The sequence below is a fragment of the Orbicella franksi genome, chromosome 13 (genome assembly GCF_964199315.1).
Source record: "Orbicella franksi chromosome 13, jaOrbFran1.1, whole genome shotgun sequence".
NCBI lineage: Eukaryota > Metazoa > Cnidaria > Anthozoa > Scleractinia > Merulinidae > Orbicella > Orbicella franksi.
In genome coordinates this window covers 8,234,091-8,257,759 of record NC_138157.1, presented here as the reverse complement: position 1 = coordinate 8,257,759, position 23,669 = coordinate 8,234,091, and the positions used below count along the sequence as shown (strand labels likewise).

The 23,669-nt window shown below is 40.0% G+C and overlaps 1 protein-coding gene, 4 non-coding genes and 1 pseudogene across 6 annotated transcripts in view; 3 read left to right on the top strand and 3 right to left on the bottom strand.

Annotated features, from left to right (window-relative positions):
• LOC145465166 (uncharacterized) overlaps window positions 1-23,669 on the bottom strand; it is a 30,853-nt gene that overhangs the window by 2,024 nt on the left and 5,160 nt on the right. The window lies entirely within an intron of this gene.
• On the bottom strand, window positions 62-15,859 carry LOC145466172 (transmembrane prolyl 4-hydroxylase-like; annotated as a pseudogene). The gene is made up of 13 exons (XR_014041831.1): window positions 15,538-15,859; window positions 13,605-13,645; window positions 9,807-9,967; window positions 8,670-8,754; window positions 7,719-7,850; window positions 7,235-7,326; window positions 5,802-5,863; window positions 5,562-5,599; window positions 5,202-5,360; window positions 4,940-5,004; window positions 3,373-3,491; window positions 2,858-2,948; window positions 62-563 (listed from the first exon to the last, which is right to left on the bottom strand). The product of XR_014041831.1 is annotated as a transmembrane prolyl 4-hydroxylase-like (transcript).
• On the bottom strand, window positions 1,108-1,179 carry Trnae-cuc (transfer RNA glutamic acid (anticodon CUC)). The gene has a single exon. It is a non-coding gene; the product is annotated as a tRNA-Glu (tRNA).
• On the top strand, window positions 4,057-4,129 carry Trnae-uuc (transfer RNA glutamic acid (anticodon UUC)). Its single transcript has one exon. It is a non-coding gene; the product is annotated as a tRNA-Glu (tRNA).
• Window positions 4,672-4,743, top strand: Trnae-cuc (transfer RNA glutamic acid (anticodon CUC)). The gene has a single exon. It is a non-coding gene; the product is annotated as a tRNA-Glu (tRNA).
• Trnae-cuc (transfer RNA glutamic acid (anticodon CUC)) lies at window positions 21,573-21,644 on the top strand. Its single transcript has one exon. It is a non-coding gene; the product is annotated as a tRNA-Glu (tRNA).

Here is a 23,669-nt window from a genome sequence, read left to right as displayed (position 1 = left end):
TCCAAATTCATCTCTTATTTTGCATAGTAGGAACAAATGTGACTTTTTATTTCCTGTACCCTCGATCGCTTGATTGTTCGTATCTATAGCTTTGGTCAATGTGAGCCTTCAGATAATGTCCCGAATATGCTAAAGCCTTAGCCATTCGGCTGTTACATTGTCTCGGCTGTGCGAGAACAGCCAAAAAATCAGTCTGAACTCCCAAGCTAGCAACCATTCTCATTATCTTTACACGCAGCATCAATTGTTTTGTTATCACGGAAAGACTAACTAGTAAATTAAATGGACTGAGATTTTCAATCGAATCCTGTGTCAAACATGCTCTTAATGTATCTTGAGTGCTTGGTAGGCGCCGTCAGCCAATTGTTAGCAATCCATTTCTCTCCTCTGATGACGTCACACCCGCCGTGCAATGTACGACGGTCCACGGACCCAAGCAGACCGCTCTCGGGGTCAATAAAGTTGTTATACCACATGATGGCGGTGCCTTTCTTTGGTGGCAGAATAAGATCGGCCGAACGGCAATTCATACTCAGATTGATCTCATCCGTTCTTTCAATTTCCTAAAAATATTATAAAGTAATAAAACGACTTCGTTATGTTCTCTAAGTGAACATCAAACTGGCCAGGTTAGAACACCTCCGAGGGGATCAGAATTTAATGGATCAACACGATGTTTTAAGATTATCATTCAAGTTGATTTTTATCACATTTGATAATCGGGCCAAACTTTTAACTACTTGTTTTACTATAACTTGGCCAACTCTCAACTGACTTGACACTACATGAAGTTACGCTCTATTGCCAATCAAATAAATGATTAGTTTCCATTCAAAGAAATTTCAAGGTTTTTTTCCTCCATTAAATAGTGCAGGACATAAAACTGATATGTAGTGACCGTGTGTATTGTTGTTGTTTAGTTTTCATAGTTTGCTGCAGCTGCGGTTTTGACCATTTGTCTTGTATTGGACCAGTGTGTCTCTAGACCAAGCCGCCAACCAACAAATCTCAGTAAATATCTTGACAACTAAACAACTACTGTGAACTCCTGAGCGTAATTACTACTCACTAACGCTTTGAACCAACAGAAAAGCAGAAAAAAGCAAATTCCCACGCCGGGAATCGAACCCGGGCCGCGGCGGTGAGAGCGCCGAATCCTAACCATTAGACCCCGAGGGATGTGCACTGTTGTGGTAAGACTTTTGGTTACTGGTCGGTCATCTCGTCTTGCATTGATCAGTAACTCAGTAATTTAACTGGTGTGCAAACTAGCCTGCGTAGCAAGCGTTTCTGTCGTTTCGGGAGCAAAGAATTACAGCGCGAAAAATGGAGCGAGTAAAAGAGGGGTGAAGGGGAGGGGAAGGATGGAAGAAAACGCTTGCAGACAAACTCCTGGATTTTGAAAACCGCCCACTTGGCCTTTGATGCCTGAGTGCGCACACTGAGATTTTGTGCTGTCATCGACTGTCATAAATAAACCAATAAAATCTTTGGCCTTCCGTAGCGGAAGTGAACTTTGAACCAAAAGAAACTTTACTTGTCAAAATATGTCTGAAACAACGAGCGCAAGGTAGGAACGGAGAAATCTCGATGAATTAAATTTGGTAATTTATGATCAAGCTATATTTCTACTAAATCCGTCTAAAAGGAAGGACTACAAGGGTGAAGTTTTAGCGCAAATATGCCAGAAAGTTAAAATGTGAGAAGTATTCCAGTCGCGTTAGTAATCCTTGTGCTCGCATGATTCGAAATCTTGGATCACTGTATTCATTCGTCCAGGAATCGATACAAGGTAAAATTAGCAAGTCAACTCCCACAAAGGCAATTCCAGTAAAGAAGCGTTTGCTGGAAACGCCAGATCCGCAAATCGGTTCGAGTGTTACCATGGGCCTGCAGCAAAAACAAACAAGGGAAAGTCTTCTCGGCAAACTTTGGAATTTGGGCAGGAGAGGCTTCAAACATCTGAGAGGGGAAATAAGGATAATCTTGACCGGTATCTGAATAAAGATAATCTTCCCCTAGGCGGAAGTTGTTTATAATATGTCCTCGTAAGAATTCCCCGCGACGAGACGACCAAATTTTTGGTAAGGCAAATATGTGACAAAAACTGGCATGCCGCAGCTAACACCATAACAAATCATTCAGAATTGTACCCAGAGATTCTAAATGCTGTCAACAAAAATGCTTCTAATGAAATGTCAGAGTACCTACGACATTATGTTGCCATGTAACAAGCCAGACGAAATCACTAGGTTTTCCCACGCAGTAGTGCGAATTTTCTGTCCCGTGGTTTATTATCTTGTCCTTGGCGCAAGTGGCATTCAAGAAAGTGATGTTAAAATAAAAGGAACAGCTGCAAATTGTGTCGCGCTTGCTTCTGCAATAATGTGCAGGCTTCGAAAAACCAAAGCGTCGGCATTGCACTACAGGATTTCTACGGTACTGTCGAAGCTTACGACTAAATCCTCGTTCAGCGAGAAAAGTTAAAGCGTTCTGTAACCAAGCTTCAAACGCGTTTTCCCCTTTTGTCTGGCACTCAAAGGCATTAAATACCTTTGATCGACACATGTCAATAATATTGGACTAGCCCAGCCAATCACGTGCTCCGTTCGCTGGCGAACGGAGGTTTTCAAAATCCAGGGGTTTGTCTGCAAGCGTTTTCTTCCTTCCCCTCTCCCACCCCCCTCTTTCTTTTTTTTGGTTCTCGCCCCATTTTCCGCGCAAACAAAACACCGAAAATCCCGTTCCTCGGTCTTTCTTTGCTTCCAAACCCCACGGAAACGCTTGCTACGCAGGCTATGTGCAAACTTGCAAGCTCAGTTCACTTCATTACAATTCACTGGGGTTAATTACTTACTTCTGCCGTGATTGTAATGTTATCTGCCATCAAAAAGGCTGTCTGCCCTCCTTCTTCTACATCGTTAAGTAAATACGGGATTGTAATAAATATGAAAAAAAAGATAGAAAAAGAAATTAGATGAGAACATTAAACAGATGAAAGCATTATCAAATGCATCAAGGTAGATGTATAGAGAAAGTTAAAGCATAAACAGGTCTGAAGAGACAAAAAGTGATGGGTCATACTGCCCTTTTATGGAGACTTCTACTCTCTTTTCTCTTCAAGATGTAGTTTTTGACTTTAAAACTGTTTACAGCTTTTTCAATATTTTAGTAAAAGCTGACGAATTCTGCTACTATGTCTGGAAGTAAATTAACACGAAATGCTACTGGACAGTGCCCGGTTTGAAAATGGTTCAGTAGTCATAAAGAAATGACTACTGAAGCATGTCCCTTGTCTTTGGTGCCGTAACTGCAGTAATTTATGCCTTTTTGTAATATGGGGACTACGCATGGCTTTAATAAATAACCAACCTGCAGACTCTGCAGTCGGATGCTCTGAGATAATTCTGATGACAGCAAGGAACATTAGGGTCTCTGATGGTGGAATCCATGTGAGCATGGAAATGGCCGAACTTTTCGTACCTAACAACCTAGAAAACATGGTCCGTTGTTATATCTCCCAACTCAAATACGTTTTCCGATAGGTGGAGAACGTGTCACGTGACGTGGGTCAAAACTCACTGACACCCTAAGGGGAGCAAAACTCACTAACTCCCTAGGGAGACAATGACTTAAATTTTCGACTCGCACGTGATTAGGTCGTGCACCTTGAAACCGAGGCAAATTTGTTATGCCTCCCTGCTTCAAGCAAAGAATTGTTTCGCAGTTTTTCTTATATTTGAGTTGGGAGGTATAACAAAACACTTAATGACTAGCCGCACGGCAAACGGTGAGTTTTGTTTTCCCTCGACCTTAATGTTCCCCGAGGCGAAGGCAAGGGGAATTTAACATAGGCGTCGAGTGCTTATTATACGTGTCAATAGTCTTTTTATAGTGCAACATTTTTATAATGTTTGCGCCTTACCAGTGCATCAAAACCGTTTTGTGCCTACAAAATGTGTCAATTTTTTTTCAGTAACTAGACCTGTCAATCATACATTTGAAATTTTGGTAACTGTTGATTGACTCTAAGGCGGAAGCCTGGTTAAGATAGGATCCCCACGTGGTCTAGTGGTTAGGATTCGGCGCTTTCACCGCCGCTGCCCGGGTTCAATTCCCGGCGTGGGAAAGTCTCTTTTTTTCTTTTCTTGAAGGGTCCTTCCAAATCAATTTTAACGGTTTAATTACCTAAACTTATGTACAACTAAAGATAGTTCGATTGTTGCGATCGGTGGACACTGATTATACGACCTAAATATATCTGATCTGTAGGTTTTTGTTCAATGAATTTTTGGTTGCATCTGTGCACCTTCATCAGGGTGAAAAAATGGATGTAAGCTACTTTATAAGAAACATCCACTTTACACTCTGATGAAGTTGGACAGATGACACCGAAAATTCAATGAAAAAAAAAATTCTAGAGATCGCAAACATTTAAATCAAATTACAACTAAAGAGAGACATGCTTCCGTAACAACCCTTAAAAAACCCCAACAAACAAATTAACCAAAAATCAGCTAATTTGATGAAAATTAAAAAGTGTTTCCCGAAAATGTTTTTTTTTTCTTCTCCTTTCTTTAATGTTTTGCCGTGAACACGTCCTATCCCGTGGATCGCACAATCTGTTTTAAACAAGGTGGACCTTAAATTATTGTTAACTCCAACGAGCAATCCCACGTGGTCTAGTGGTTAGGATTCGGCGCTCTCACCGCCGCGGCCCGGGTTCGATTCCCGGCGTGGGAAGCGATTAATAAACTTTTAAATTAACATCTAATGTCATCTTCATTTTCTTTTACTCTGAAAATTATGGCTTCGATAATTTGTTCTCTCGCAGATTTATGCATTAAGGCATTGCGTGTCTTTTGCACGAAGTCAACACATCACATTTACGGGTACGTGTATAGCAAGTGCCTGCGCATTACTAAATTAAGTCTTTGACCTGCATTGGTTCTCCACCCTGAACTATTTTTCTCGGCAGCTTGGTTAACTTTATGATCCTGTAAAACAAAACAGTTTGGTTTTAAGTCGCAATATAACATGCGGCATTTTCTGATCTGCAACTTGTCTCGCAGTCAGTTGCAAGCTGGAAAAACGTTGTTGCAAATTATGGCAGCCGCGCTTATCTACGGGACATCGCGCTCTAGTTACTTTATTGTTATTATATTTATTATTATTATTATTTGGGAGAAACAAGCTTTCGTGGAGACGTCTCAAAACAGGGTCAGCGGTTTTGTCTTGTGGTAGCCAGGCCTGTTGACTAAAACGAAATCTGTGGCGTGGACTATTGTTTTTCAAGAAATTCATGTACCGAAGAATCTTCTTAATATTCAAATTGTTAAATGACTGCATTGTTAATCTTTCTGAAATGAAAATAAAAGTTGTTTTTCTGATAACTATTCAACTACAGGCAGCCAGGTAGTCAGTTGACATAAAAAGAAAGGAAAAGAAGAGAAAGTTTGCCTTAGCTAATCAGATCGATATACCCCTATTTTCTATAGCCCAATTGGGATGTTTGAGTATACATTATAAAATTAATACAATCGACCGTGATATGTACTTACCTGTTGTGAGTTCATTATTAACCTGTAGGCGTTCAAACCTACAAAGTACACCGAAAACGAAAACATCTCGTATAATATTAGGAACATTAATGCGCTTTATACTTACTGGCTATATTTTTCAAAACAAAATTAAAAAGAAGAAAAAAATGGTCGATTAATCTGTAAAATAACGCTTAATTACAAATCCAGAAATGTTACGAAGTTGATTACAAAGTGGAAAGACTGATCCATTTGCCTTACATGTCGTGCAGATCATCCTCATCCAGATGGAGCTGCTTGTGTTTCCCAGCAAACGTCTTCACCTTCCACAATTAATAAAAGACGTCAGCAAGTTTATTTGGTCAGTTTAGACCTAACTTTTAAGATAAGTCAAATCTTAAATTAAGTTTATGGCATGGGTTTTCAATAGCAACGTTCTATATATCAATATTCTAACGTAGCTCTGAGCCTTTCAGCACAAACTCGTATAGTTGGTGTTGTTTCCTTTCTATTCAAATCTCTTTTGGGAACTGAGGGACAAAAGAAACTTTAAAAGCTTACAATTTCGACCCGAAAGCCTCGGAGCCATGTTAAAATGTTGATATACCGAACGTGGCCTATTTGGACAGGTCCGTAGCTAGTAACAGGCAAACAGAGGCACCTGCCTCAGTCAGTGTTTTTTTCTTTGGTTTTTTTTTTGTTTTTTTTATTTTTTTGTTTTTTTGTTTTTTGTTTTTGTCGTTTTTGTTGTTTTTGCCATAATAAACAGTCTTAATACCAAGGAAGATAATTAACCCAAGGATATTGCCTCAGTCATCATTTAGCTCTTATTAACGGAGCAGGCGGTCTGTATGGGAGAATCTTGACCGAGGTCGTGAGTACAGACCGAACGCAGTGAGGTCTGTACACACGACCGAGGTCGAGATTCTCCCATACAGACCGACTTAGCTCGGTTAATAAGATGTTTATTATATGGCAAAGAAGAAAACTTTAATTCGTTTAACCTAACTGGTTTGCTGACATTTTGCTAGCGAACGGCGATGAGCTTAACTTAAACCTGCCGAATTTTGCTCGTCCTCTTTTCTTCTTTTTTTGTCATCAGGCTTTTTGGCACTTCCATAAATGATTGAGAGGAAAATAAAAGAAAAAGTTGAACATTTTTGTATTTTAGTTTGCTACTTTTTCAACGAAAAATGAAACCGGTCTACAGATGCCGGTCTAGATGGGAAAATCTAGACCATGGTCAATATCGATTTCAGCCAATCAAATTCGTAAATTCGGTAGTTCCCAGTCCTTGTGAGACACAGCCTTATAATAATGTTTTTTTTCTGGCTACGGCCCTGTTTGAATTATATATTGAAATTGAAATTATTAATACTGTTTTTCGTGATGATTACCCATGCGAACATTTCAAAGCCATTTCGCTGGGACTTGATAATGATCACATGTCAAAAGAAAATAGTGAAAAATAGTACTCGGTTACGTTTAAACCGTATTTTTTTTTTGTTTTGTTCATGTTCCAAACAAAATACATCAAAAAGCCTAGAAGGTCAGTTCTATTCTCTACGTGCCCAGAACTAGTATCTAGGATGAAATCAATCTGATGAGAGCTGGAACATGTAATCTTTTAGTTTAATGATGATATTTCTCACTGAAAACTCTTTAACACGCCTACTTGTCATGTTAAAAGATACCTCTTGAACATTGATAAAGCCATCCCTATTGTCATCCCAAGCGTCAAAGTTTCCAGCAAATGATGTCTCTTGTGGGAGGGTCCAATTTCTGTCTGAAAAAGTTTTGCTTAGTTACTATTTGGACTGAACATGACTGTCACCAGGAGCCTGCTGTCACCTAATGAATGAATAATTGACTGACTGACTTGCAATAGCGCCTCGCCCTCTTGCTCCACTTCCAGCGGGTTTGTGCGAAGTTGGGTGGAAATGATGGTCTGTTGCTTGATCTTGATTTTAAACTGGATATCGATCGTAATTTTAGTCAGGAAATCCCGTGTTCCCTGTTTCCCGCTCTTTCAGTGATGACTGAATAGAAAGCGGCAGTGGAAGAGACCCCTTGTATCGCACGTCTTTCAGCTGAATGCAATACTAATCAGTTCAGTGGAATATCAACAAAGCAAACGATAAGGTGCAAAAAAAAGTTAAAATTTTAACGCATCCTCACCGGCTATCGCCAAGACCGCATCTAAGTCTGCCTCGTAGTTGAAAAAACCTGACGTACTTGTTTGAAGTCCGCTCTCTTTAGCGAGTGAGATGATGTGATCACACTCGTCATCTGATAAGAACTCAGGAATTTCTTAAATTTAAGAAACAGTAAAAAAGCATGAAGGAGATTTCTAACGGAATCCAAAGTGCCACAGTGACAAATATAGAATGAGAAAGTTTCTAACCCATCATCACAGCAGCTCGAAGACAGGTGAACCTCCGCTAACGGAAACGTTACGAGAATAAATGATCGAGTTCCTTCAACCTCGTTCCCAGGATCTCTTATCTTCCCACCCTCCCGGAGAGAGAAAGGAGACAGCTAGAAGATGAGAGACCCTGGAAATGAGGTTGCCAGACACTTGGTCGTGGTCGCCACACAAACCCCTCATTTTTAATCTGTCTTTTACGGACACCTCTCCGCTCTAAGACACTTTACATGACGTCAAGAGAGCCTCTTATGGGAGGTGCTGGTTCAAACATTCTGAATCATTTCGAAAGAACTAACTCCCATTTATCCAATATACCAAAATTGAACAAAATTATCAAAAGACTAGTCTTATTAGATTTATTTATCATATTACATTTGTATACGCTTCAAATAGCAGCCAATTTGGTTCGAGCCATATTAGTTAAAACGTCAAAGCACTCAGAATCAGAAAAAAAGAGATGCACGTTTGTTGTAATTCCACTCAGTGTTAGTCGACTAGAACAAATACTTTGCTGTAGATTCGTAGAGGGTGCATGGTTAAAATGAACACCGTATTTAAAGTTTCCGATGGATTTAAGCTGGATAGATTCATATAGCTGACATGAAGACGTTTCCAAAACAGCAGAGCTACGTTCATAGTAATGCTACAATATAAAAGACGATATACAGAGCAATGAAAAATAAAACAAATGCATGCTATGCCGAGTATTAAAGGTTTCATCGCTCGTGTTATGAGCTTGACTTTCTTCTTGCCGTCACCGACCTCCATCCACTGCACGTGACCTGTCTAAGCAGAACGTTGAGATTAAAATACTGCAAGTAATAAATTATTTTGAATAAATAGTGTTAATTATGACTAAGTATCTTAGCTCATACAAGCCGTACGTTCGCCTTGCACAGCAAGATGAATGATCAAGATTTACTGAATTCTTGAAGATAGAAAAAGCTTTGATTACGTTTTAATGCCAGCTCAGGTCAATCGATGTTGCGCGATGTTGCAGCTTCAGTTCCATAAAAAAGGAAACATTACGCCTGGTTCTCATATGCCGCCGACATACCTGGGCCTGGGACACCGTAACGGCATATGTGCACATTTAGCGCCGAATCATAATCTATCCCAGAAATTGACCGCCGGCTTGCCTGCGAAGTTGAGCTGAGTTGAATTTTGCAGGCAAGCTGGCGGTTGTCGGCGATGAAAATATTTTATGTGAACATTATATCATTCGCGGACGTAACGTACTTCCGTAAGACGATTCGATCCATATTTACAGATAAAATGGTTAAAAATTGCGCAATTCGGTTTGCACTTCGTGCAAATTTGAGCACGTCGGCGATTCATCGCAGATGCGCCGACGGACCCACTGGGACAGATCAACGAACGTTGTCAGTTGCAACCGGCGACTACGTCGCAGGTAGGTCGGCGGGATGTGAGAACCAGGCTTAAGAGAACTAGTGTATTCGTCCCACTGTTTGTGTGTTCTTTTTACGCGGGTTTTTGCGGGTAATTGTGGTTCTAAGACCCTGAAAAAGAAAAGTTTGAAATCAGTAAATGCCGTGAAATGTTAGTCTGTGTACATCCGCCTCTTCCGCAAAAAAAAAAAAATCGGAGAGAGGCGGAGAGGGCGGACGTACTACGCAGGCTACAAAAAAATATACAAAATAAAAGAAGGGAAAATAACAACTCCACTGAGTCTCTTGAGCCACCAGCAAGCTTCTAATAATATTAACGGCCGCATTCTATTGTTTACAAATTTCTAACGATTTGAAAATTGCACCTAGGGAACAGTCGGTAGGTCGGCGGTTTCTGCTGTACATTTAGTTTTGACAGTTACATCTTACCTTAAATCCCTCCAAACGGACGAGCTTAACTCCTTTCCTAGCTTCTCGTGGCAGGAATCGCTTGGCTCTGAGGGCGTGTTTTCAATTTCGTCTCCATCAAAGCATGGCTTTATAAATTTTTTGGAAGTATTACCGTGACGACCAGTGGTACAATCCCAGGGCTTTAAAATCAAAACGAAAAGGATTAAGGTAAGATCTAGAAGTCTCATTTTCACTCCATAAGAAGCAACTTTCTATGTGAGAGCCATAATTAAAAAAAAAGAAAAACAGCTTCCACAGCGATCAGAATCAATTATTTATCGATTGTAGCAATTTTGCTGCCGGTGGACATTTTCACGGTTGCTTTATTGCATGATTTATGATCAGTAACCGCAGTTAGAGAAATCGCATGCTCAATAAATGCCCAACGTTAAATTAAAAAGCCAGAAATGTGAGGGTCAGAGGAGTGTTGAGTTCTTGCACCAGGTTCTAAACTGAAGAGAATATTTCTTGAGGATTTTCCTGTTTCTTTTTTTTTTCTATTATTATTCAGTATTATCTTTTGTATCTCTGGGTCCCAGTAATTTTACCGTCACACGATTCCCGGAAATTTTATCTTCCGTTAAAAGTTGCTCCCTGTATTTTTCCCCGAAATAACAGTGTTACTCATTCCATGCAAGCCAGTTGTGTCCTATCGTACAGTGCAGATGAATACATTGGTAGTTAACTTCTAGGAAGAAGATTAAACGCAGCGAGGTAACAGTAAGATAAACTTGTTTGGTCTTCTGATTCTTGCATATCTTATTTCCATTTCCACGATAGCAAAACGATTACGAAATTAAACGCCCGCGAAAAAAAGGTATGAACTTAACTGCGATGACCATTTTGTCTTCATATCTTTCTCCGCAGTTCAAATATCATCTACGGGTATATTATTAAAGAACTCACAGTGACCAGCTGCCAGTTGGCTTGATAGCTCAGTTGGCAGAGCACTGCACCGGTATCGCAGAGGTCATGGGCTGGTTCGAATCCCGTTCAAGCGGGAATTTTTTTCAAGCTTTAATTTCAGAGCTGCTTAAGTTGTCAATCAATCATGTCTTCACATCTTTTTGGGCAGCAGTTCAAATATATGATCTTTCATATGTTGACTTGTAAAAAAAGGTTATGCCAAAAATTAACGACACAAAGTTAAATCCCCCGGCGTAAAACCCTTTATATCTCAACGTCACCTTAGATAATTATGTAGCGTATTTATACTTGCGCGTTGTTTCTCTCGAGCGATATATTCCTCGTAATTATACGACATGCAAAATTCATAACGCAAATGTTTACCTTTGAAGTAAGACGTTGCGCTTCGTCGGAAACGAGTATGCCAGCTCTTCATTTCGTCCAATATCATTGTAAAATTGGTTTGTCCAAAAAGACTAAACTAAATTGTCTGTGGGTATGATTCTGAGACTATTTGTTTGTTGATTGGAATCAATATTTGAAAAGCATCGCGAAATTTAATTTCTTTAAGCAGTCTTGCCAAAATTTACCGCTTCCAATTCCATTTTTTTAAAAATTAAGTTTACGTCAGTTAAAATTAGGTACATGTAGAAATAAGTAGGCGGGTACATTTGAATTCAAATTTTTTTCCATCTTCTGAATTTTCCCTTTGTTATATTGAGCAGAAATGGCCATGGATCATGAATAAATGAAAAGAAGGAGAAGGAGAAGAAGAAGAAGAAGAAGAAGAAGAAGATTACAATCCCTTTTTCCTTTTCGTTTAAATCCAATATTTGCTTATTGAAAGGAAGATACTTCGTACCACGCCTGCACTAAAGGCGATCCCGCCGCGAGAATTGCTCCTTGGGAGTGATTTTGATTGGCTATTTAGAGGTCATGCCAATCATTGTCATTCAACCATAAAAAGTGAGCGGAGAGCATTCATGTGAAAATGCAAACAAAAGGTACATAAAGAGCCAAAGAAAATTCGCCAGATGCATGGGAGTTTAACATGGCCAGATCAATCGCAATAAATGTTGCAGTGCAGCTGGTTTTTAGAGAAATGTTTATCAACGAAGGACTTGAAGGTATGTGTTAATATCAGGCACATGTAATTCGAAAATTCGCGGCTTAAAACACTTGAAAGGCCGGCCATATGTTTCGGGCTAAGCTTTTCTTCACAAGGTTTAAATAATCTTTAAAATAAACATGTTAGTTATGCACACATTCTTCTACAACCCTATTTTGATTTGATCGTAAATAAGAAATAATAATACTGAATAAAGGAATAACAACAAATATCGCGTGTTTTGTTGTTACTAACGAATAACATATCTAAAGCACAATAAGCACCATAAAAAGGCGATGACTTGAAATTTGACTCTTATTTATAATAGATGAGCACGCAATGTAAAACTTAATGCATGAACCAATGCGATTTCCCTTTTATTTATCAGATTAGTTTCGCTTTTTCTCTTGAGATCGCGAATCAGTATCGGTCGTTATCCGCAACTTTGGCTTCCAGATGAACTCAACGAACTTCGAATGCTTTTTCCTTAAAGTTTATTGGGAACAAATCAGACATGATGTTACAGCAAGCATCTTGTCGTGTGTTATTACCACACTGTTCGCGCTGACTGCAATACTGGGAAATGGCATCGTCATGCTTGTAATTTACAAAACACGAGAACTGCATTCGCCATCTTTTACGCTGCTATTTTGTTTGGCAGCCTCAGATATTCTTGTGGGATTAGTTGTTCAGCCATGCTTCGTTGCTTACAAAGTAGCGAAGCTTCTAGATTATTTCAGCCCGTATTGCAAACTGAGGATGGTTCAGTTCTTTTGCGGGTCGATAACTTCTGGAGTTTCTTCCTTAACCCTGAGCGGAGTCTGCATCGATCGACTTCTCGCTTTAACCCTGCATCTGCGGTACAGCAGTCTGATCACAGTGCCACGGGTGGTAATGGTTATAGTAGGAGTTTGGATTAAAGTTTTGGTTTGACAAATGGGTAATTCTTCCAGGTATCTTAACAGTGTCGACCCTTCTAATGATTGCGTTTTGCGCAAGTAAAATATTCCAAATAACTCTTAAGCATCAACGCCAAATAAATGCGCAAAACCAAACAATGATTAACTTACAACACAACGCCGTTAACGTACTTAAATTCAAAAAATCAGCCGTGACAGTTCTCTACGTTTACGGTTTGTTGCTGGTTTTTTATCTCCCGTCTCTGGTAGCTATGGTTCTTGAAGCCGTCAACGGCCCCACGCCCTCAGCAAGAATGGCTTACGAATACGCTACAACGGTTGTGTCAATAAACTCCCCAATAAACCCTATTATATACTGCTGGAGAATTAAACTAGTGTAATCCACAGTCAAACATTATCTGAAAAGGCTGATTTTTTTTTTATACAAAATAGTTAGCCCTCCTTGACTGCCTAGGTGCAAAATGGTTTGAGCTTGGCTTTGGATTTCGTTATACCTCTTCTTTGTTGCGAGAAATGAAATTTTGGCTTAACCTCATCGGGATTTTGACTTATTCTTGTTGCGATACAGAAAGGACATTTTCTGTTCTCTTTTTTAATTTTTGCGTTTGCTGTGCTATGACAGATGTTGTGGTTTTGTTTATTCCATAAGGACTGTTGAGATCGACGCTTGAGGGCAGTCACATTTGCTGTTAGATTTATACAGTTTTGTGCGGTTCGAAATGCATATGCATCTCGCCCATCGCGGCTCTATTTTAATTGCAGTATAAGATGGTCTTAGGCATGTTCTTGTTGGAGTTATAATTCTTTCCCTTTGGAAAGCTATTAAAAACACATTAATCTAACCTGTTTTAAAACCTGTGACAAAGATTTTTGTCCCACGCCACCTGCGCAACAAAGTACAAGAAACATCATGATTGTCATATAAAGATGATCGTGGGCGTGTAAATGGAACACAAGACCTTTGTCCGTTACCTCACATGTGACAGTCGTACGTAATCGTCCCATCTGACATCATGTACTCTTGTATTATGCACATGAATCCGCAGGGATCGAGAGTACATAATTCTAACCACTAGACGACGTGGGATTTTACTTCTTTAGACCAAATAGAGTCAGGATTTGCACTAAGTAAACCAATAAAGAGCAGTAACAATTTCAACAAAGTACCTCCCAATTTGAAAAGCGCCAGTAAAGAGAAGATCGATAGATTGACAACACGGTCCGTAACACAACTTAATGACCTTAAATAAACGAGACTTCGAAAACGCGTGTACAGAACACGAGGGAAGCTAAAAAGAACGAATTACGTAATCATGCGGCAGAAGTACAGTTGGCCAGTTCTCGCGTTACTTCCTTTCTCTTGTTCCTTAAAGTTGTAAAGTGATTGGGACAAAATATCAAAGGACGTTTAAACCACCAAGAGAAGCGACTGTTAAGTCTATAGCAGAGTCATCATAGCAAACTGAGCGGTGCCGTATCCGTAAAGATATGCGAGTAGGATGAGATGTATCAGAGTCACTAATATCAGCGACACAGGAATCTCCTTCCTGATCAGGGCTGGCTGGAGAGGTGGACGGGTCCTTGTTGCTAGAGGTAAGTTCATCATCGCACGGAACTTCCTGGATTGCATTCTTAGCGTAGATTTTACACTTGTTATGGCGCGAGAAGTCAGGGTATGTAACGTTTGTTGAGGTGGAGTTTCAACGCCTGATCAATCTACATTTGTATTTGGGGCGCGTTGGTGACAGTTGTCTTCACTTTGTAAGATGTACTACGGAGGTGGAAGCCAACAGACTTTCTTCGGAGAAAGATATGAAGACATGATTGCTTACCGCAGTTATACAAAAAACTTAAGCAGTTGTGAAATTAAGCCTGAAAAAAAGAAAAAATTCAGGCTACTCAATTGGTGTGTATAACTGCGATGGTCAATTAATCATGTCTTCAAAACTTTCTAATGTTTCAAAAAAGACCTTGATAATGCCATAACTAGGACACTGTCACGGACTTGGGTCTCGTTCCGGTCACAGTGTATGTGAGATCATTAACAGAGATTTTACCTGCTGGACGACTCTAACTTTGTAACTGGTGCCTTGGACTTCTCAATGTGCGGCTGATTGGCCAGACGTTGCTCATGCTTTTCCTGTAGGGAAATCTGGTGGTTGGTGAATTTATCTCGTTATTTCACGTCTCTCAACTCTCTAGCAGAAAGATTACGTGACGTGACTGGTCGCGTTCGCATTCAGGTTGGCTGTAGGAGATACGGGACATCTTAATAGGTCGCCACGAAATAGTTCGTTTTCTACTTCCTAGACTGCCCTCGGCTACTGGGCTCTTGCTTTTATTCTCGGCATAGCCAATCTCCAGGGTTATCTGAGGAGTGGGTCGTCCGTGTGTGCCTTGTATCCAAAGGCAAGGTGTGTCCCTTGTATCCCAAGAGGACGCATTTTGAAGCGAAAGAAGACGAGAGCTTCACGAAGAATGTGACGGTGCTCGTCCTCCGGCAGAGCTGTTGGTGGAAGCGAAGTGCCGGACTCCCATAGTAAGAGCACGAGCTGTCTGGAGCGATTAATGATGTCTGTAGAGAAGAATACTGTGACAGTATCGGGTGGAGGGCAAGAGGACAGCCTTACACCTACTTTTGAAGTTGGGCGTAAGATTTAGGTTTAGTGTTGAAGCTTGGATTATGCAGCAAAGATCAGATCTGGCAGCATGGCAGCATGGCGCTGCTTTGCGGCTAGCGAGATTGGAAGGTGGGATTACTGACCCGGAAAAATACCCGACTGAGGTTTGATATCTACCGACGGTGGAGAGGAAGGTAGACATGTGAGCCTTTCGTACGCATGCATGAAGAGCTTACTGTCTGTCAGGATGCAGGCCTTTTGGTGAGACTTGATCAGATATGTGCTTAAGTGTTTGACGCCTGAAGCGATAGTCAGGGCGTCTATTTCGCAAGATATATGTAGCCAGTTTGCCTGTGACCCTCGCAATGTTGCACTAAAGAGCCCTACTAAACGCAGCGTAGTAGTAACAATCCATACCTGGTCGTCTGGTTTGGGCAGTGTAATAGTGCGAGCAGTAGCCAAGGGCTTATGAGGCATTGCAGAATGTAGTATGGATCGACTATTTGGATTCGCAGAAGAGCCTCATCTGACCCACGGTGTCGCGCTCAGAACAATGATGAGACCGGCAACACGATGTGCGCTTGCTTGTTAAGTACAAGGGTTCCAAAACCAGCCTAGGATTGTAGGGGATTGACCACGGTCTTTAAAACAGAGAGGCGGAGATCATATTTGTGAAGGGTTTGTACGTAAGCCTAGAGAAGATTTAGTGTGGTGTTCCCTCCACAGACACAGGTCATCGGCAATTCAGGAGAAACTTGAACTTAGCTCTGTTGTCTGAGAAAAGTAGATTGTTGCGGGGTCAAAGTGTATATTAGATCCGGTGGAGGACGAGGCATAAACTCGTGGCTGCTGCGGGTGAATGAAAAGCATGTCTCATCGAAGACTTGAGGTAGGGATGAGCACCTCCTTTGGTAAACCGATTGAAAAATAGGTGTGACACGGCAGTTACGTCGCTGGGTGACTGTGTAGTGGATCATGTTACCAATGGCACCGCTATCGATGGTCATCCTTACCGGCTGGTGAGCGTGAAACATGTCTAAATACCACGATGGCCGAGTATATATACGGAAGACTCTAACTCTAAAATGTCCAACTTACATACATACTATTACATATTACATATGTGCATAAATAAAATGTCTTTACTCAGCTTAAACAGCTTGACAAACCATATGCTCCCGTCAAAGTTGTCTTTTCACAAGGCATAAACAATCTGACAATGTTTTCACACATTGTTTTTACAATCCTCCGCTCTGAACTTGCTCCTATATAAAACATAACAATTATAAAAGAACTTGAACTAGAAATATCGCGTGTTTTCTCTTGAATAACTCGTACAGTATCTTTTTAGTTAAGGACAATTGAGGACATGCGTTGAAATTTGACAGCTTAAATTGGCTCGATTTCTCTTTCTCTGACATAACATACTCTTTATAACAGATGAACACACAGACGAAACTTGGATTCAAGAACGATTTCCATTTTATTCATATCAGTCTCGACCATTCTCGCAGTAACTGGAGATCGCGAATAATCCGCTTCCCACAACTTAAGATTCACCATGAACGTGACAGACTTAAAATGTTTTTTCTTGGAGGTTTATTGGGAGCAAACAGGACGTGATGTTACAGGAAGTATTTTGTCGTGTGTTGTGACTGCACTGTTCGCGCTGACTGCAATACTGGGAAATAGCATCGTCATGCTTGTAATTTGCAAATCTCGAGAACTTCATTCGCCATCTTTTACGCTGCTATTTTGTTTGGCAGTTTCAGATCTGCTTGTTGGATTGGTTGTTCAGCCATGCTTCGTTGCTTACAAGTTAGCAGAGCTTTTAGAGAATTTCAGCGCTTATTGTAAACTGAGGATGGTTCAGTTCTTTTTTGGATGGATAACGTCGTCAGTTTCTTTATTGACCTTGACAGGAGTCTGCCTCGATCGACTTCTCGCTTTAACCCTGCATCTGCGGTACAGAAGTCTGATCACAGTGCCACGGGTGGTAATGGTTATAGTAGGAGTTTGGATCGTTTCCTCTGCTGGAACCATCATAAAGTTTTGGTTTGACAAATGGGTCGTTCTTCCAAGTATAACAGCAATGGCAACTCTTCTAACAATTGCGTTTTGCACAAGTAAAATATTCCAGATTGCTCTTAAGCACCAACGCCAAATAAATACGCGAAACCAAACAATGACTAACTTACAACAAAACACAGTTGAGGTACTTAAATGCAAAAAATCAGCCATAACGGTACTCTATGTTTATGGCTTGTTGTTGGCTTTTTATCTTCCTTTCGTAGTGATTATGGTTCTTGAAACAATAAAAGGTACTACGCGGTCAGTAGGAACGGCTTATGACTACGCCACAACAGTTGTGTTAATCAACTCCTCAATAAACCCTATTATATACTGCTGGAGAATTAAACTAGTGCGATCCGCAGTCAAACAATATCTGAAAAGGCTGTTTTTCTGTAATAAAAGTTAGTCCTCCTTGACTGCAAAGGTGCAAAATAGTTTGAACTGTAACATATTGGTGTAAGCTTTCGTTGTACTTCTTCCTTGTTGCACGAAGGGAAATTTTGGCTTAAGCATGCATAATCTAAACGACTGGAATATTCGGATTTTTATTTTATTCATAATGCGGTCCAGAAAGTACATTTTCCATTCTCTTTGTTAATATTTTTTGGTTTGCTGTGCCATGACAGATGTTTTAGCCTTGTTTATTTTATATGGACAGGGAGTTACATGTTATAGAGTTTTCTTAATTATAAACGTATCTCAAACATCGGGACTCCATTTAACAACATTATTATAGGATAGTCTGATACACTTTTTTCTTTTTCTTTCCCTCCAAAAGCTAGCTATTAAAAACATTTGATCTGATCTGTTACAAAGATTTTCGTCCCTACCAACCTGCGCATAAAACGTACAACAACGTCATGATTGTCATAAAAAGATGATCGTGGGCGTATAAAATGACAAGGCCTTTCTCAGTTACCTCACATGTGACAGTCGTAGGTAATCGTCTCATCTTACATAATGCCTGTATTCCTATATTATTGATGTGCCGCATAAATGAAAAATTAAACCGCAGGGATTTAGCCCAGTTGGACTGCGGCGGTGAAAGGGTTCAAAAGCCATTTTCACGATTAGTTTTTTTTTTTTTTTTTGATTCACAATATAATCAAAAAGGTAATCTAACGTGGATGCAAAGCAATTTCAGGCTAAAGCTACAAAATAGCCCGAAAATGCCTTACATATATGCTAGATTATATTGCAATACAAATGCTGTATTCACTCGATTAAACGCCGCGCCGTTTATGAAATTTTTCGTTATTTGAGGGCGACGTTTATTTAAAATCCAATTTATTTCTTGCAAACAAAAGTATGGTAGGAGCATTGAAAGAGCAGACTACAAGTTAGAAATTAAACTGAACATTGTCGCCAGAAACTGAAGCAATGACACCAGAAGCACCCCACTGCTTGATGAAAAACCCGCGCGCACACTTGGGAAACCAGAGTTTTAGGATAAAACAGGCCTGGGAACGAACAGCTGCAATGACATCAACCGCAGAGGGCAGCTGGTTCCTAAAACGGATATCGTTACGTGCCAACCAGATGGGATGTTTAGCAAGGTTGATCAAATAGGAAAAAACCAGAGGGATAACTGTGAACTCAGCAATATCAAAACCAAACAGCACATGACGGAGACACAATGACGGAGCAGACGGAACAGCAATGACTAACAGAGACTGCACCCAAGCCAAAACACTCTGGGCCAAAGAGCACTCAAAAAACAAATGGCCAGCAGTCTCTAAGGGAGAACCACAAAAACAATCAGGAGGAACAGACGACATGTGAAAAGACGAACGAAGACGATCAGTAGTGAGAACTACACCATGAGCAAGTAACCAGGAAAAATCAGCCACATGACGATCGAACATTAGGGTCCATGTGTGCATGGAAATGAACGAACTTTTCATACCTAACAACCTAGAAAACCGTCGTCCTTTGTTATACCTCCCAACTCAAATACGTTTTCCGATTGGAAGAGAATGTGTCACGTGTCGTGGGTCAAAACTCCACAGGGGGAGCAAAACTCTCTAACTCCCTAGGGAAACAATGACTTGAATTTTCGACTCGCACGTAATCAGGTCGTGCACTTTGAAACCGCAGCAAGTTTGTTGTACCACCCGGCTTTAAGCAAATAATTGTTTCGCAGTTTTTCCCATATTTGAGTTGATAACGAAACACATAATGACTGGCCCCACGGTAAACAGTGAGTTTTGTTTCCCCTCGACCTCAATATTCCCCTCGGCTTTGCCTCGGGGAACATTAAGGGTGAGGGGAAAAAAACTCACTGTTTCCCTCGGGGTCAGTAATTAAGTGCTTATTATACGTGTCAATAGCCTTTGAAAGTGAAATATTTTTGTAATGTTTGCGTCTTATTAGTGCATCAAAGCCGTTCTGTGCCTGAAAAATGTGTCAATTTTTTTTTCAGTAACTAGACCTGTCAAGCACACATTTGGAATTTTCGTAACTGATCGATGTTGATTGACTCTAAGGCGGAAACCTGGATAAGATAGGATTCCCACGTGGTCTGGTGGTTAGGATTCGGCGCTTTCACCGCCGCTGCCCTGGTTCGATTCCCGTCGTGGGAAAATCTCCTTTTTCTTTTCTCCGGCTGGTGTTAATACTAGATGGACTTACAGCATTTCTGCTTTTAAATCAATTTTAACGGTTTAAATACCTAAACTTGCGTACAACTAAAGATACTTCGATTGTTGCGATCGGTGGACACTGATTATTTGACTTAAATATATCCGATCTGTAGGTTTTTGTTCACTGAATTTTCGGTGGCATCTGTCCAGATTCATCAGGGTGAAAAATGGATGTAAGCTACGTTATAAAGAACATCCACTTTACACTCTGATGAAGTTGGACAGATGCCACCGAAAATTCAGTGAAAATAAAACCCCTACAGATCGCAAACATTTAAATCAAATTTTTTCAACTAAAGAGAGACATATTTCTGTAACAACCCTTAAAAAAAACCAAGCAACAAATCAAACCAAACATCAGTTAATTTGATTAAAATGAAAAACTGTTTCCCGAATCTGTTGTTTTTTTTATTCCTTCGAACCTTTCTTTAATGTTTTGCCGTGAATACTTCCTATCCCGTGGATCGCACAATCTGTTCTGAACAACGCGGATCTAAAATTATTGCTGCGGAGCGAGCGTAGCGAGCGAGCAGCAACATAATCAGGATTTAAGAAGAATATATAGAAGGGGGTACGAATTCTCGAATTCATCACTTTTTACCAGAATGCATTGCAGTTAACCAGACTGCACTGCGCCACTTTTACTGGAGTGCATTGCGCCACGAACAACACGAGGATGTCATACTCGTCGAGCCGTCGTCCTTTTTCGCTTGGATTCCACTGAGAAAGTTTGCTCTGATTTACCTGTAAAGCGATGTGAAGGAGATCGTGCTTGACTTTCACAACTCTTGCTATGTAGTATGTGAAAGTTTGTAAATCTGGACGATTAATTGTGACATCTTAATCTTAGTATGTCATTTCTTAGCAGTCTCGCCTCCTTCGCCGAATTCTTAAGTGAAGAGAAACCGTCGTTACTAAAGCCTGTAGAATAATTAAAACAAACGAAAACCGTGGAAAACGCTGATTTCATAAATGCTGCAATCTATTCCTATTCATCGAAACATGAATTTAAGCTAAAGCTTGAGCATTTTCACACATCGCGGTGGACACGTTCTCGACACAGTCTGTGTGTTCTTCTGTCGAGTTCTAGAGATATTAAATACGTGCCAGTACAGAATTTATAAGTTAGATTTCTGCTCCTACAATTTCCACATCTTTCGATTTTCGCGATCTGGTAAAGGAGAGGCTGATGTGTATCGTTTTATGTCCAAACATACTTCAGATCACAATGTGCCATTTTGTCTCGATCCTTTGTCAAACCTCGCCATCGATGCGTCATCATGCATGAAGTTGATGCATGCAACGACAGATTTTAAGTGACACCACGATTTGACACTACTTTGAGAAATAACAGTTAATGTAAGTCTTGGAACGCGCAGGTAAATGAATCAAGGCGTTAAATATGTCACTATCAACAGAATGTGCCGCAAAATTACTATCTTTTAGATACCCTAGCTCTTAGTTTTAACGAGCAATCCCACGTGGTCTAGTGGTTAGGATTCGGCGTTCTCACCGCCGCGGCTCGGGTTGGATTCCCGGCGTGGGAAGCAATAAATTAAGTTTTACATTGAAATCTAACTTCGACTTCATTTCCTTTACTCTGAAAATTATGGCTTCGATAAGTTGTTCTTTCGCGGATCGAGTTTTGCATTAAAACAGTCCGTTCCTTTTGCACCAAGTGAACCCATGGTATTTACGTGTACGTGGATAGAAAGTGCACGCGGATTACTGACTAAATTAAGTCAGTTTCACCTGCATTGGTTTTCCACCCTGAACTATTTTTCTCGGAAGCTTGGTTAACTTTATGATCCTGTAAAACAAAACAGTTTGGTTTTGAGTCGCAATATAACATGCGGCATTTTCTGATCTGCAACTTGTCTCGCAGTCAGTTGCAAGCTGGTAAAATGTTGTTACGCGATTAACACCCTTGTTACAAATTATGGCAACCGCGCATACCTGCGGGACATCGTTCTATATTAGTTACTTTACAGTTTGGGAGTACTAACCTTTTGTGGAGACGTCTCGAAACAGGGTGAGCGGTTTTGTCTTATGGTAGCCAGGCCTGTTGACTAAAGCCGAATCTGTGTCGTGGACTATTGTTTTTCAAGAAATCCATGTACCGGAGAATCTTCTTAATATTGAGCTTGTTGGATAACTGCATTGTTAATCTTCCTGAAATGAAAATTAAAGTTTTGTTTTTCTGATAACTATTCAACCACAGGCAGCCAGGTAGTCAGTTGACATCAACGTTAAATGAAAATAAATCCCAGGTCAGGGAAATAGCACAAAAGCACACATAAAAAGAAAGGAAAAGAGAGACTAGGGAAAGTTTGCCTTAGCTAATCAGATCGATATATCCCCTATTTTCTGTAGCCCAACTGGGACGTAACATTATAAAATCAATACAATCGAACCATGTGTACTTACCATTTGTAAGTTCCGTTAAACTGTAGGCGTTCAAACCTAAAAAGTAGATCAAAAACGAAAACATCTCTTTATTTATTAGTTATTTATTTATTACGATTTACTCCATACAATACGAATACATTATGAATAATTAAGATAGCTAACTAAAGAGAGAGAGAGAGAGAGAGAGAGAGAGAGAGAGAGAGAGAGAGAGAGAGAGAAACAAAACAAAACAAAAAGCAGTGGAGAAGGAGACAACCAAAAGCGCAATGGCACCATACTAGGGATGTCCCCACTTATTAAAATTTAAAAATATATATACAAATATAAAAACTCATTATTCTAATATTAGAATATTAGAAATATTACAGCGCTTTATATTTACTGGCTACATTTTTCAAAACAAAATTAAAAAGAAGAAAGAAATGGTCAATTAATGTGTACAAATCCAGAAATGTTACGAAGTTGATTACAAAGTGGAAAGACAGCGGTCTTCTTGGAGATTTAGACCGGTGGATGTGACGTCATTAAAGGAGAGAAGTGGATCGCCAACAAATGGCTCACAGCACCAACAAAGCATTCAAGTCACATCAAAAGTTCTTATGATGTCGGATTTGATTAATAATTAGCTAGTGTTATTAATTCCTTTTTTCTTCTTTTTTTGTCGCTTTGCGTAATAATTGAACACATGAGCAACACAACGTATAGTCTCTCTGTGAGTTATGTGGTTACAGATATATGCTCTCATTACGTGAGGGTCATGTCTGATAACCAACTCGGTATGGCTAAGGGTATTGACCTATTCTCTATTTTCCAATTGTCCATAATTCACTCTTTTTGCTCCCCAAATTTTGGATAAACTATTGTTGTGAAATACTCTTGGGCGGAATATGCAGACCTCCCAAGAGAATTTCACAACAATAGTTTGTGCAAAATTTGGGGGCAAACAGAGTGAATTATGAGAAATTGGAAATAGAGAATAAACATTTATCTTCTACGACAATCCGGGTTTGAAACCCGACCTTAGAATTTTGCATTTTTCCTTCTGTAAGTCTTCTCTAGCTTTTTTAAGCTGAAGTAATGAAACAAAAATGCCAAACAAACAAACAAACAAACAAACAAACAAAACAAAACAAAAAAAAACATATAGGCAAGTATAGAAAACG